This window comes from Fundulus heteroclitus, chromosome 17 (assembly GCF_011125445.2).
Source record: "Fundulus heteroclitus isolate FHET01 chromosome 17, MU-UCD_Fhet_4.1, whole genome shotgun sequence".
Lineage (NCBI taxonomy): Eukaryota > Metazoa > Chordata > Actinopteri > Cyprinodontiformes > Fundulidae > Fundulus > Fundulus heteroclitus.
The window spans coordinates 15,431,774-15,445,849 of NC_046377.1; the positions used below are offsets into that span (position 1 = coordinate 15,431,774).

Sequence of the window (14,076 nt, forward strand, 5' to 3'; positions counted from 1 at the left end):
TTATAATTTATGGTTAATTACTAAATTCTAATACCTTTAGATTATAATCTAATGGTATTCTATAATCACCACCTTGTTTTAAATTCTGCTTAAAATACTAATTATAGTTTTCATTGCTGTTTGGAAAATTGGATAAATGAATCTCGCCCATTGACAGCTGGAGATAGGCACCAGCACCCCTCGCGACCCCACAAGGGATAGACATGTTAGAAAATGGATGAATGGATGGATAATAATGCATACTTCGATTCAAGTAAATGACCATCAGAGAGCTGTTGGTCAGTACTAGTGAAACATTCAAACGCAGTGATTTGTTTAACACAGAGTTCACAAATTAGTCTTGGGAAATAAAATATTTGTTAGGGATTTTGAGAATGATTATGTAATTTGTGCTAGCGGTTTCAGTGCAGTGGGTTCCTTTTTCAAAGACTTATTAAGCAATGAAATTACTTTATACTGAGCCGGCTGTGAAATCTGTTTTTTCATAGAACCAGTGAAGAATTAGCTCTAACAACAAGTTTAACATTGGGATTGCTTTAGTAGAAAGAAAAAAATTTAGTGCCCATATTCAAAAAGATTCTCAGAGTCCTCTCAGAGAGCTAAGCCTAAACATTGCTACCTAGGAGTTTTAGTTTAAGACTGATAGTTAAAATGGGAGTATAAATAGCAAAGAAAACAGGTGGCATGCATGACTGTGATGACAAGGCAACATGTGAGCTGAATAAGCTTAATTGGTTGGGGCTATGGAAGAAGTTGACAAAGAGAAACAAACATGAATAGAGCTGAATAGAAATACAAGGACATAATGTCTGAAAACAGAAAAGCAAAACCTTAAGTAAAAATTAATGCATGAAACAACTAGAAGGTAAATAGTAAGACGATGCAGTAACTAGGAAAAAATCTAACAAATCTAAAACATGGTAGCGAGCACTATTGCAAAACCCAAACAGCAAAACTAATAACTGAATATGGCAAGACCAAAAGGAAATAAATAAATGACAAGAAAACATGAAACTAAATCAAAACCATAACCAAACACCTTCAAATCATGACACTTTGTTCCATTTCTATTAAAACTTTCTGTATTTATTTACTTAAAATTACAAAACAAGAGCTTCAACTTCAACCCGTGGTGCCGTTGAAACTAATTAATTTCCCTCTATGAAGAAGATAAAGTTTATCTTATACATATTAATAATTGTTATGGTTGTTATAGACGTTTATGTGTTCATCTCCTCCACATTTGGGTGGTGGATCAGCCAATCATCTCTCTCTGTTTCTGCCATCTTCCCTGCTTAAGACACTTTTAGGCTCCATCTGAGTACCCTTAATAACAACTTCTAGCTCTTGTTTCTTGACCTTTCATGGCATCAACAGTAAAAACACTATTGTGGGGAGAAAAGGAGCTTCAGACTGCTGTGCTGAATTCTGACAGCCTTCAACTCCGACGTCATGACGTGACAGAAACGCACATGAAAGATGCGAGTCAAATCCAGGCCTACAGCTTTAAGAAAATGAACTAAAAAGTGTGTGCTCTCTTCTCTCCAGACGTTTTCAGTATTTGGGCTGTTCTGATACATGTCACGCAAATCTTGCATATCTTATGGCTTCTTGGCCCTGGTAAGAAACGACGTGAGGTTCCTAGGCAAAATTAGCGGGAGGGACCATACAGGCTCTTTCCTTACTGACTGCACTATGCGGACAGCACTCAGTAATTTCCCTCTGGGATTATTAAAGTATTTCTGATTCTTATGTAGGAGACTGCTGAGGTATTTTGCTTTGGATAAAGAGTCCTTGCTCTATCATTTCATGAGCACTCTTAAGGCCTAAGATGCTTTGTGATTAACATCTTTCCGAGGTAAAATCCTGAGGAAAAATCTTAGAATCTCATTTTTCCTAAAATGACGTCACTAAGAGCTGCTTGGGATTCTTTGTGAATACAGGCACTGTAAAATTAAGAGAAAAAATTGATCATGATCATAAATGTCTAAAAAGGTTTAGGTGGGAAATAAACTAGGCAGATTTGTGGGGGTGCACATTCAGATTCATTTGTACAGTAGCACAAAGGTTTCAGCATTTAAAAAAATATTTCAGTATTTAGTATGACTTTAGAGTAATATTACTTTAAACTTGACCTGTGTTTTCAACCTCACTTGGCTCTAATCACACCCCTTTTGTTTTTGTCACGCATGTCAACATCACATAGCAGTGACAGAAAACATAGAAAAGCAATAATTACTAGAATCACAAAGCCTAAAACTCTCATTGGACTTTGCTTTACTTTTAATAAAATAGAGTTTCAATTTGTTCCCTTTTGAAAACATTATTGAAAACCAGGGGACTCTAAACTTATGTTAAGATTAAAAATATGTTGATTTGTTTGGGAATAACGTATTTGTTTTTGATAATTATATTCACTTTGGTATAAATTAGCGTTTAACCTCCTACCTTTGAAAACCACATTCCAGACAGTAAGATATTGTCTATGTGGCGATATTATTGTGCTGCAGTGCTCATTAGTTTCTATGTCCATTCAGATGCTTCATAATACTCCACAACTAGAAAAAACTGTGAAAAGAATGAAGATGATATAACTGTCAGATCATTTGCTGTGGCTGTGTCGTGAGTAAAGATGGTGCATATAATAGAAGCAGGCAGTTTAATTTGAAATTTGTTACCACGCAGAAGTGCTTGTCTGTTACACTCAAACTTGAAATCAAGATCATATGCTTCAGGGATTTTGTAATAAATGGTCATTCCAATGAGTAGATATGCAGACACATTGCCATAATATTGTGTCTGAGGTTGATGAAGAAACTTCATTAAATGATGACGAGTGCACACTGACGGAAAAAGCAATGGTTTTTTTTGCACAGTTGTAGAGGATGACGACATTCAGAGACACCCACAGCAGTGATGTGCTACCCCCAGGGCTCCATCTTCTTCACACACCCATAACTTTTCCTCACTGAGAAAAAAACTGGGGATTATCTTCACTGGCAGGGGTTCTTCCATCTCCCACTTTTCGCATACCAGCCTCAACAGTCTCCAGCACCTTGTCCCTGCAGTGTCAAAAACTGCTTCAACCGTTTCCGCTCAAGTCCCATGAGGTGGACACGTGAGCGCTTGTGCTCACATGTTTGTGTCCTTTTCCTCTTACACATTTAACTATGTTAACATGTATGCAGTGGTAACACATAAATCACTATATCCTGGCATAAAAAGCAGCATAACATGGTCATGATAATCTTGAACTCAAACAAAGGGACAAGGTAAAGTGCAGATCTATTCACAGTGCTGTGAAAAAGTATTTGCCCTGTTTGACAATAATAAAGTAGGCTTAAAGACTCCAAAAAGCAGACCATCATGTCCCAAACAAAAGTAATTCAGGAACAGACTGGAAACAAAGTCATTAGCATCTAGTACTCTTGAAAGTGTTGCAGAAAAATGTAAAGGCTCTGGGACCCCACTGTAACAGACCTTTTCTACAAGTGGAGAACATATAGACTAGCATACCAAAATTACAATTACAATGCACATCAATGACCCATCAAGCAGGCCACAAAATAACACAATTATGCATTTAAAAACCTGAAGACCTCACTTTTTGCAGTTAAGGTCACTGTTCGTGATTCAAGAATGAGAGACTGGGTAAAAAAGAGGTATCTGGGGGAGTTCATAGTCTCATACCTGCCAAAACATCTTGATGAATCCCAATGTGTGGGCTGACCTTAAACTCAACTCAACTCAAACTTTATTTATAAAGCACATTTAAAAACAACCGGGGTTGACCAAAGTGCTGTACAGAAATCACAGTTGCAGAGCATAAGATAAAAACTGAAAGCTAAAATACATAAACACAATGCAAAAAAAAAATTGAATGGAGAAAAAATATAATAGAGTAAATGTTTCAATGTAAATAAAATAAATTTGAAAATAAAATAAAATTTTGCCAAATGTCCACTTAGACTTAGAAGAAGTGTGCTTATAGAGAGGATTTAAAAACCTCAAAGGCAAGTCCAGAGTCTTGGTGCCGCTGCCATAAAGGCACGGTCACCTTTGGTTTTAAGTCTGGTTTTAGGCATGGCCAGTAGCAACTGATTAGAGGATCTCAGTGTTCTGGCCGGGGCATGGATTTGGAGAAGCTCAGTCAAGTGCTGGGGGGCTAGACCATTAAGAGCTTTAAAAACAAAACAATAAAATTTTAAAATCTATTCTAAAAACAACCGGAAGCCAATGCAACAAGGATAGAACGGGTGATATGTGGTCACGTTTCAGAATCAGAGAAAGCCAAAGCCAAACTTAAAGAGTAAGTTTGCATTTTGAAAAATGAATCAGAAACAAACATACTTTAATAATCCCAGAGGGAAATTACTTACGTTTACGTGTGCCAGTAAGGAGACGAGCAGCTGCATTTTATACCAACTGCAGACGGTATAAAAGTGAGTGGTCCAAGCGAGCATATAATGAATTACAGTAATCCAATCTCGTATTAAAAAAAGCATGGAGTGCAGTCTCCAGATTTCTGTGTGGCAGGTACCCTTTCACTTTTGATAAAATTTTTAACTGGTAAAAGCTGTTTTTTATGACCGAACTAACCTGGATAAACAAAGCCACTCATGCTTGAATATCCTCCAATGTTTTCACAAACAAGTGTATCAGGTTATGGGGTATAGGGGGCTAAGTGTGGGTAGGTAGGTAGCTTAAAATTAGATAGAAGGGCATTTACAGAGTTCTGTGCCATTCTTTCAAAAATGTTGCATTTATTCATGACTAAAGTTAACCTGACTCTCGCCATATGGATTTCGCTCCACCTAGCTCCGCCTAGCTTCACTCACATCCATCTGGGACCTCTCCCATGGAGAGTGATTTCTCCAACCAATTTTATTGTCAAGCCAATCAGGACGCATGGCTGGAGTTTCATAGATGTGACGTATTGGAGAAGCGACCGTGACGTGAGACTGTTTTGATTCAGAAAGCAATGGCGGCTCGCATCAAGGAAGCAAGTGTTAACATTGATGCTGCTATTTCTTCCGTATTGTCCAATCTACCTAATATTGTTTCATTAAAAGAACATTAGAGAACGGCTCTGAAGGCTTTTGTTGGTGGAAACGATGTTTTTACCCTTCTCCTGACCGGATTTGGCAAGTTTTGTTTTCTAAATCCTAAATTTTGAGTATAATCCATGTATACATGGGGTGTTATTGTTCAACGTGTCTCAATAAATGCCTTCAACATTATCCTTTTAACTAATCTACCAGGCATAACAGGCAACCTAGTAAAGGTATCTCTGCATCTCTTCATCTCTCTGTCCTCATCTTTCAGTAGGTTATATCAAGAAACATTTTTTATAGCTGTACTGTTCTGCATGAATTGGTGGGCAAATACTGACAACCTTGTTATGCATTTTTCTGTCACCATGGAAACAATGGCTAGTTGATTATAAAATCTAAAACCAAGTCTGAGTCACAACACTAAAACCTGTATGTGAGTTTTATTTACAAAGTACTAAATACTGGAAGAGATTGCACCCCTCTGTACTGTCAATGGGCCATCCATCTAGAGTCTCTTTTAAAGTTGAGTAAATAATGTAGTAAGCCAAAAAAGACAAAAAGGTGATTTGCTTGTCACGCACAATAGTTTATCCCTACTTTCCAAATTCTCCAAGTAAATGTACCCTTATGCAAAATGCACCGATTTCTTCCTAATGTCTAAAAATCAGTATAACGTTGGATGTAAGTTTGCAAATATGGACAAAATCAAGAGAGTTCAAGAGTTAATCTTCTGTAGTATTTTGAAAAACAAAATTGCAAAGGAGAAAAAGAAAGGAATTCCACTCCTCAATAAGAAATATAGTTAAGCCTAGTCAACCTGTATGAGATAATAAATAGAAAGGTCTTTTTTCTGGAATGCTATATAACATGAATAAAACAGTCTTAACTGTCTCTAAATTGTACTTTTTATGGTTGGATATGGTTACGGTGGCAGATAAAAGAGACTTCAAAAGTGAGTGTCGGCAGTCCATTAAAAAAGTATTCAACTGAATCCACAGATCACTCTTTTTATGGTTTATTACACCATTCTCATCCTCATATTTTTTCAAAATGCAAACTTACTCTTTGAGTTTGGCTTTGGCTTTCTCTTAAAACAGATAGAGGCTGTTTTAAGAGATCTGTCTTTTTTACAATATTACTATATAAAAGAACAATCCTGTCCCGCTGATTATTATTAACATAGAGCTCCACATGACATCTCGTGAGGACAGGCCCCGCTGGCCCCAAATGCAGAGACAACACAGTATATATCCTATTTTTTGGACCATAAGACCCACTATATATTCTTCCTAAGTGCGTAATATCAGTCCTCTATCCGTCTCTGTCCAATGGACAGAATAGTTGGACTGTAATGCCCTGTTACTAACATAAGACCGAAATAAACATAACTTTTATGCTTTATTAACTTACTAGGTTTATTCTTGCTGGTGCATACTCCGGGCACGAGAACAGAGAGGGACTGATGCCGAGCGTCCTTGCGACTACCTGCTTGGAGCAGCTCAGTGTATCAAGCTAGGTGTCACATATAAAACAGTTTGATTTAAAGACTTCTTGCTGCCGAGAAGTCATACAAATTTTGCGCTGCACGTACCTATCCGCCTTGAGTATGCTCGGACCTCTGCGGAGTGAAGTACACCCGAGTACGTGGGCGCCTTTACATGAATGCACTTCTAGTTTCAACATTACAGTCAGGCAGTCATAAAAGACTAAAGAACTTCAAATTCAACTTCAAATTCTCCCAAACACACAATCTTGACAAATTTGGTACAAATTCCATCACCCCAGCCATAGTAATTCAAAAAATAAAATTCAAAAGACATCAAGGAGCCTGAGAAAGTTAAACAACATTCTATTTGGAACGAAAGCTTCTGCCAACAGGTTTTCAGGTAAACTACAGTACCTCAGGCAGATAACATCAGTCCACATTCCCCTTTCAGGAAAAAAGGCCAATATGTATACTGCCCCCTTTCTTTTAACGAAATATGAGCTCAATTCATATTCTCTAACAAACAACACTTAAAAGATCATACCAAGGTTTGTTTGCACATCTGGCTCTGTGGGTTTGCTGGCCAAACAGAGATGACCAGAGGAATAAAACGGTTTCGGGTTAAGAATTCCATCAATCCTAATTTTTCTCCATAACTATTGTTGCAGGTAATTAATCCATCAAACCACTGTCTGTAGCCCCTTACCCATGCAGGGTCACTGCGTCTCCAGAGGTCAATGGGCGACAGGAAGTGTACACCCTAAACATTGTGCCTGTCCATCACAGGGTAACAAACACTCAGGACAAATCACCATGCAGATATTGTATGCTCCTAAGACACTCCTAAGAGAAAACCCATTTGTGCCAAGAACACTTGCTTTAACACAACATGGCAAACTACTGTGCCAAGCTGAATAACAGCTCATATCCTGATGCTATGGTAAATATATTTAATGAAACAACTACTTCTAGTGAACCTATTAAGTAGTCAGATGACCCAACATTGCACATATTCTGGTAGTCACACAATTAATGAATAAAAAAGCAGGTTCCAAAGAAAGGTAAGAAAAATGCAGAAACAGACATCATTTTCCAAATAAGAGCAGCATCCCAACATCTAAGCAATTTCACTTTTATCCAACCAGAAAATGAATTAAATAGATTTGGTGTCAATAGCCCTCTAAAACTAAAATCCAGGGAAACTAATGCTGTTCAGTGTCTGCTGAAGATATTTTAAACCAAGGGGACTAAGACCATTGGTTTGACGCTGTTGATCCCGGGACCTTTTGACCTCTTTGAAAAATATATTTTTACATTGAATTGCAAAAAACCTGTTAAAGTTAAGGGGAAAAAAACAGTAGTAGAAAATACAATCCACATTTAGCTGCAGCTCACTCATCTACCAAATGTAGGCCCTTATGAATGGCAAAATCCCTAAGGATAATTGATGCAAAACAACATTCCAGTGCAATTAACTATTTTTTTGGGTGAGTGACTATTTCAAGCCCAATGGAATGTGTGATCGAAAACTTTTAAATGTGATTTTAATAATTTCATTTCATACGTTTTTTTTTATACTTGCCGTCATATTTCAAAGTTATTACTCATCAGTGACTTGAGGCCTTTGATGGCTGCATCAAAGACTATTGCCTATGAATGCATTCAAAACAACTCTGAATTGAATCCTGATGAAAGTGAATTGTAGGAGAGACTTAGAGAAACAGAGAAAATCAACGAGAAGTTTTCTCAAAGCAGAGGACAGTGAGATTGCCCTTGCAGTAGCACCACCTTATCAATTTGATTAGAGTGTGAAAGGACACTTAAGATCTCAATTGCAAGCACATTAGTAGTCTACTCGGCCCCCTGCCTCAGAATCCAATGGCTAATGTTTGAGGTAGAGAGGGAGTTTAAAAAGACTATTTGATTTCACTTAGATATGTCTCTGCATGTGAAATTAAATAGCGATTAGATAATGTGTGTGCTAAATATGAGCGGGATCTGCTTCATTTGGAAAATTGATTTGCATTTAAATTGTTTTTGCCTGGCCAGGAACAACAGTCAGCTCTGCAAAATATGTAAAAGGAGTAAGGAATACAATACTTTACGAAAGTATTCACACCTCTGGAACTTTTTCACATTTTTTCATGGTACATTTGTTATATTGAGATTTAAAGCTATAGTTGATAATCCTGTTCAGAGACACCTTTTGTTATACCGGGTAAAAGGGTCCTCCCATCCTGAAAATCTTTAATACATTTTGTATTCAGAAAAAGGAGGTTAAAAAGATTGTTCTCTGTGGGAGCTGAAGGCCTGTAAAAACTCTAACCAATATCTGTCGTTCGGTCTGAAGGTCAGACAGATTTGGTCCTGCACTCACCCCCCTCTGTCCCTCAAGTTCAAGGGGTATCATATTTATTGGTTATCCCACATGCCAGTCATTCTGATGTGCTCACGTAATGCCAATCCCTGCGCTCTTTCCTTCCTAGTTTCCGCTTGCTGGCTGGGCATAGCTGTTCATTGTAGCTCCTCTGCTCTCACCGTATACTTTGAAAAAGGTTGAGAGTCACAAGAAGTGACCGCGTTCATGTTTATGAGAAGAACAGGAAGCCCTCAGTAGAAAGAAATAAGACCAGAATGGATTTGGGGGATTTTTTTTCCACATGATCCCCCTGAAGAGCAAGGTAAGACGGTCTTGCGCATGTGCAGTTGTTTAAAAAGGGACTTTAGAAACTTCTGGAAAAAAATCGCCGAACGAAGCTTCAAGTGATGGACCGACACAAAGTAGTACATAATAGTGGAGTTAAAAACCGTAATGCTTTGAATTTTTCATACAAATCAAAATCTGAAAGGTGTGGTTTACATTTCAATTAATTTGCCTTTATTCTGTCACCATTAAATAAACTCTGAACTACTGATTGGCTTTAGTGGTACCCCAGGTAATGGAGTCCAATGGAACGCAATGTAATCTCAGTATATTCTATACAGGCACCTAAAGGTTTGTTATGAGGACATTAAGGAACAAACACTGTCATTAATACTCTTGCACAGTTGGCAGGTCAGCAATTAAGTGTCAAAATTCAATGAGTATTACACAACTGCAAACTGACGATGACCAGGCTGTCCATCTAACCTAACAAGCCAGGCAAAAAGAGCATTATTCAAACAAGCAACCAGGAAGTCAATGGCAACTCTGGGGGAGCTGCTGAGTTCCATAGCTCAAATGAAAAGATCAATCAGCAAGATGGGTATTACCTGTGCAATTGAAAATTTTGATTGTAAAGTGCAAAGAGAAAAAGTGTTGTTAAAGGAAAACAGAGAGAAAGCATATATGTAGTTTACCACAATCCATGTAGAGGTCACAGTCAACAGGCTAAAGGCGGTCCTCTAACCAGATGAGACTAAACCTGAACGTACTAAATGTGACACTAAGGCTATGTTCACAATGCAGGGAAATGTGACCCAAATCCAATCTTTTTGCCCATTTGTGACCCATATCCATCTTTTTCATGGCAGTGTTAACTGCAGAACTCTGATCTTTTCACCCCAATCTGTTTTTAGATTTTGATGATCCATTTTGTTGAACAGGATAACAATCGGCTTTAGGGGGTACAATGACCCAGAAAAAAGATAGACAGAGAAACCTGCTGTGGAAAGTCAAATATTAAATGCAAATAGGACCTAATATCCTGCCAAAGATGAACAAATACAACCAGTTTTAATTCTTGAAAGAAGATACTTTAAATACGTTGTCTGAATAAAAAATATGCTATTTTGCATTTATGATGTATCCAGATAAAAAGCAGCATCTTTAAACTTTTAAGTTACACACAGCAGTCCCTCTATATTCTTTAAATCTTTCAACCACAGAGAATCATCCTGCAGTCAAAACCTCATTAAAGCTCTACTTCTATGGCATAAAGAAGAGACTGTCTAAAGTAAGAATTGAGGCAATTGGATTTGATCTTTCACCATCCCATAAATGCATTCCTTCAAGGCCTGTGGATTGCTTCAGCTGTGGCGCTCATCACATTCAATTCTTTGGCCTGGATCCAATTTTCAGAAAACTTATTGGTGAACAAAAAAAGCAATGGAGCCTTTTACTGCATCTCCTTGGGAGCAAGGTACATTTGTCTCTTGATAGAGTATTAAAATCAAGAAGGTTCGCAGTTAGAGCACATGTATTACATGCTCAATTTTAGCAGGGTCCCCCCACCCCACCAACTTTTTAAAGATTTTACAAATAAAACATCTGACTCTAGCTCTATCAAACATACCCCTTGTTGTGAAGTTGTTCTGTGGCAACATAGTTCAAAATCCAACTAATAAGGATGACTCACATAATCAAGTAAACAGAACAGATTCCCCTGATACAGTTTTTTCACCACACATCTTGTCTAACTAATTTCACTTGCCCTTGTCTCCATTTTCCCTCTATTCATTACCTCTACCTTCCTCTTTCCCATCAGTAACCCACTCCTCTTCTGTCTCAGATCATCAAGTTCAGATTGTTTATCTTCATCAAGGTACGCTGATTGAGACAGGATGCCAGCCAGTGTTCAGTGGGAAGGAAAGTAAATTCCTACAGTATATATATACAGACACACACAGCCACCAGTGATATGCTGATGGTAGGCTTAGGGCAGGGGTGAAGCCATGGGATCCATAGGACTTTAGGTAGTTAAAGTGGGGATGGTTTAAAGAAAGCTATATCAATAATTGTATATGCCTTATTATGTATTAGCAGATCATTCACAAAGGTAGCATCATAGTACTGCAAGCAAGATTGATTTAAGGAATAAAACCCATAGTCCAAATGACAAAGTATGAGGTAATTTGTACTAAAACACACCCTCCAGGTAAAGCAAGACGTCAAGTGGGTGTGCGACTTGAAGCTTTGTATTTTCTTCTGGGTTTCTGTGTGTACTTTTAGGGTTTTCTTGCTACATGTTAATGTGTACAAATGCATGTCTGTGCAATTGCTTGTGAGTGTGCACTTAATGTGGGTGTGTGGCTAGCTAGTGGTTATGTAAGGCACTAATTGTCATGCAGTGCGCAAGGTGCAGACACTAACCACAGACATGAAGCCTGCTCCAAGCCCACAGTGATGAATATTAAAATGCATCTGAATAATGCAGCTGTAGATCCCAGAGAGCACATGTAAACATCAGAAAAACTCATTTCACTCACTTCAAACTGACTTCATTTTTAGCTAAAGTCATATACTTTATCTCATATACCTTGTGACTGTGATGCCTTGGATGAATGGGGTGTGCTTAATGAGTTTGTGTGGGAAGATTTAAGCCTGCTTGTTAACAAATCCAGTTTATGTTGGAGAAATTAGGTTAGAAATTTTAGGCATTTAAAAATCAAACAATCACAAGAGTTATGAGACACCAGTGTGGATGCTTGAAATAATAACCCTGCATCACATCAAAACATGATTTCATGTGAAGCAAGACTGGTTTATATATTTTTTTCTGGCTCTGAACTAAATAATTTGAAATTAAATAGTCAAAAATCCCAATAAGCGCTGTGATGTCTTAAGGACAGCATGAACGGCAGATCTACCAGATGAAGTAACTCAATAGAAGTCTTGGAGAACTAAATCGGTTACTGTTAGGATATCAAAGACTATTTTAGAAATAGAGATATTTAATGATGCATGAAAATGAATCAAATAGCATAAGTTATGAGTTTCAACCAGCAAGACAATCAATTTTGTATGAGAAGCTTCTTAAGCAATTTGCAGTCAAATGTTCTAAAGACTTTAAGACTCAACACAATGAACATCAGCAGTGTTTCACCTCACTCCTCTTTCATTTTGCACTTTGTAGAACTTTTTTTTCTCAAAGTTTAGTAAACTAGAGTTGTTTTCCTTATGGTAATATGTTTTTGGCCTAAAAGGTTATCTTTAGGATTTCCTCAACCGAAATGTGGAAACAACAACAAAAAAAGAAATGTTAAGGAAGGTCAGAGCAGACTCTGAAAGGAACGGTGTGCAACTAAATTGGCTTTTAATTAGTAGAAATCAAGCATCACATGAAAAATAAAAGTGTTTTCATACCTTAGACTTAGTGGTTTATAAATACATAGGTGCCGGTGCACCCACTGGGAGGCCCCATGTTGTGCCGCCATTTCTGATTTCAGTGGCCGAAAGGAGACATACTTGTCAGCCATACACGTTTTCCCAATCCCAACAGAAGTTAAGACAGTAAAAGTGACAAACACAAAAGCAAAAGTAAATGGCTGAAGGTTTGATGGTTCAGAGAAAACAAATAGGAATACTAGAGAAAATCTTACACAAGAAGTTTATAGTATATGGCACAGGGAAAAAAAACATGTCAAAAACATGAGTAAATTGCAACAAGAGTAAGGGCAAAGAGCATTGAAGACAGACACCAATGTTTTAGTACCCGAGAACAGCACAAATTTTCCAAGTTGGTAAAAATTTATTATTTAGGACACGCAATTGCAATCTAAACCTTGCACCAAAACCAAACATGTAGATTGCTGCAAATATATATCTCCATTCTATTTCAAAAGGTTGCTGAGAAACTATCATTACCTGCTGGTCTTTGGTGACCGCCAGCGGGTCATGAAAGCTGCTGGTTTTTAAAAGCAATTACAAAATAGTTGTGTACTTTTGTTTCAAATGTTTGTGCTACTACCATCAAACCTTGTTTTTTTTTATTATCCTGTGGGAATCTAACTCAACTGCAGGCCTACATAGATAATATGTTAAGAATGGCAGAATTGCACAGGCTCATGTGATGATAAACATCACTGTTTTCCAAGACCAAGGTAATTTTAACAAGATAAAGTTTTGTTAAATTTTAAACAATATTTTTACATTGGTAACAAAATATTTATCGAGAAATATATATTCAAGAGTAAGCAATTCAATGAATCTTTTTTTTTTTTTTTTTTAAAGAATTCAGAATTGCAGTAAAGCTGTAATTTGTGGTCAGAATATTTTTTTATCTGCTGGACCAAAATTAAATTACTTTAAATGTCAAAAATTGCAGTCAACTAATTACTATTTTGTTTTTCTGATACTCAAAGGTACAAAACCACGCCTAATTTTGATACAGAAAATGGCAAGTTTTTATCTTTGTATTAGTCTGCTCTGGAGACAACCAATTTCTTAACCTCGGGGCCTATCATAAAGATACTAAGCATTTCAGAGTAAGTAAAAGTCAGAACTGAATGTTCTCCACTGTTGTGCATGTGAATAATTTTACTACAATTTGTGTTTGATGTTGATAACTCACCAAACCTTGGGCCTGGAAATGACAAAAACATTACAGCCTGGTATTACTTCTTCCCTGCAGGAAAGAACAGAAATTAGGAGACTGGTTATTTTAGCTCAAGGGCTCTTGTGCTCAAGGCACCGCAGCACAGGAAGGCTCTCCCTAAAAATTTAAGCACCTTTAAGGAGACAACCACCAGGAAGAAGCAACTGGACTCCCTGTAAATCCAGTTAGAATGGTCTAATTTTGCTTCAGGTATGCCACATTACGACGGTCCATTACATGA

At 37.4% G+C, this 14,076-nt stretch overlaps 1 long non-coding RNA gene across 1 annotated transcript in view; it reads right to left on the bottom strand.

Moving 5' to 3' along the window:
- The window catches only part of LOC110368959, a 32,279-nt gene extending 18,412 nt beyond the window's left edge, over nucleotides 1-13,867 (bottom strand). Inside the window, exon 1 of the long non-coding RNA XR_002428573.2 lies at nucleotides 13,812-13,867. This is a non-coding gene — a long non-coding RNA (uncharacterized LOC110368959). The remainder of the gene's footprint in view (nucleotides 1-13,811) is intronic.
- Between the last annotated feature and the right edge of the window lie 209 nt (nucleotides 13,868-14,076).